This window comes from Fukomys damarensis, unplaced genomic scaffold, assembly GCF_012274545.1.
Source record: "Fukomys damarensis isolate Sample0158 unplaced genomic scaffold, DMR_v1.0_HiC HiC_scaffold_2, whole genome shotgun sequence".
Taxonomy (NCBI): domain Eukaryota; kingdom Metazoa; phylum Chordata; class Mammalia; order Rodentia; family Bathyergidae; genus Fukomys; species Fukomys damarensis.
In genome coordinates, this window is record NW_022900914.1 from 33,750,935 (window position 1) to 33,752,782 (window position 1,848).

General features: G+C 44.5%; 1 protein-coding gene across 1 annotated transcript in view; it reads right to left on the minus strand.

Annotated features, from left to right (window-relative positions):
• Efemp1 (EGF containing fibulin extracellular matrix protein 1) overlaps window positions 1–1,546 on the minus strand; it is a 58,299-nt gene extending 56,753 nt beyond the window's left edge. The window contains exon 1 of the mRNA XM_010615872.3: window positions 1,390–1,546. The gene's annotated coding sequence lies outside the window, so the exon portion shown is untranslated. The remainder of the gene's footprint in view (window positions 1–1,389) is intronic.
• Between the last annotated feature and the right edge of the window lie 302 nt (window positions 1,547–1,848).

Below are 1,848 nucleotides of genomic sequence, written 5' to 3' on the forward strand. Positions count from 1 at the left end.
GCCGCAGCAGCGGGAGGAGGAGGAGAAAGGGAGGGGAAGGGGGAGGGGAAGGGGGGCGGAGGAGAGAGCGCGGAGGGAGGCGCAAGCGCTGAGCCCAGCGCAGCGAGACCGGGCAGAGAGAGCGCTTCGTAGCTCTATCCCGCTCCAGGGCGGTCTGCAGTGCCCCGGGCTCCCCTCTGCTACCAGACCCAAGGCTCTCTCACGCTGCAGGACTCCAGGCTTCAGAAGGCGCGTTTGGGATGTGATGTCCTGCATTTCAATCAGCCCTGGTGATGCTCCCAAGTTCCAGGGCGATTTCTCCTGTCCCAAGAGTGGCAAACATCTTTTCTAGAGAGCTTCTATGGGGCCCCAGAAATGGCTTAAACTATTTTTCCTCCCCAACAAGCAAAGCCTAGGAGAGTGAATTAACTCTGTTCATAGAACTGGACCTTACAGAATTGGAGGTGGGGGCGGGGAGGGAGGAGAGTGTGAGCAAAGGTCCTCTTTCTCAAACAGAAAAAAATTGAGAATTTATGTATTCATTCAATAAATATTTGTGGCCTATTACGTGTGAGATGTGAGAATGGGCCCAGTGGAATTCTCACTAATAAAATTGTGAGGAAAAGGATGTTGTTTTCAATCTTTTATCCCTCTCTTTTAAAAATGAATCTCCTTTCTCATATGCAGTTTCTCTTTTTTACACTGGTCCAGTTGCTGGAGTCCCCAGTACTGTTCATTCACAGTTGGCGATTTGGCTTGCACCTTCTACACTAATAGGTGGAATTTCAGGAATCTGCAGAGAGAAAAAGATAGTGCTTTTCTAGCATCATCAAATCATGCCACACAGATTGCAGCTATCTCTGAAAGCTCAAACTCTAAAGTTAGGTTAACAGTTTGCTTCCATGGCAGCTGTGCCTTTTAAGAACCAAACAGCCAAACACAGTTTCACAAATGAGATTATTTTCAAATCAAAGTTGTTAAGGACTTCACTCTGCCCAGCAGCAGTAAGCAGAGGTGTGTTCAAAAATAAGAATGTGGTAGAGATCGCAGGAGCCAGGAGCTGGAGGTTGCCAGGTAAAGCCCCTCTCCTTATTCCTGGGTTACCCTTTGGATTACCCAGACCTGGTCAGCCTAGTACAAGCCATGTATTGGACAGATCAGAAAAGTTCCAGATTTCTTCCTGAACCCTGTTTGAATATAAAGCATTTGCTAATTCTATTGACGATCAATACTACCAAAGTCCTAGCAAGTTTTTCTCCTGGTCATTAATGATCTCCAAATTTTCTTTTAAAAAATGGATCTTTACTTACTTTTGCAGTGAAAAGACCTATCCAGCTGTTTCTAAATTTCACTTGAAATCATTTTACCTGTCCTCAATCCTTTCTCCAGAAAAATGAAGTTAAAAATTACCAAATTCCTATCTGTAGCCTGGATCTCTTCTTGTATATCCAACTGCTGACCTGTTACTGTATCTTCATTTAAACATCTAATGGTCATTTCTGGATCAACACATACGCTGTTCTCATCCTCCCCCAACCTACTCCCCCAACCTGCTTCTCTCTCCCAATAGAGATTTCATCTTCCTGTGTGCTCAGATACATGGCTGTGATGTCACAGTCCGTTTCTCTTTGTCTCACACATTCTGCATTCAAGCCTTTGGAAGACTGTTGGCTTCACTTTCAAAATATCTCCAGCATCAGAACATTTCTCATCACCTCCTTTTCAGCCTTCCTGATCTAAGCCACTACTATTTCCCACCTGGATTATTGTAAAAGCCTAATTGTTTTTCCTGCTTAAACCCTTGTTCCCCTGCAGGCTTTTCTCAGTAGAGGTTCATGTGAATGGAATCATACAGTAAATATTATTTTG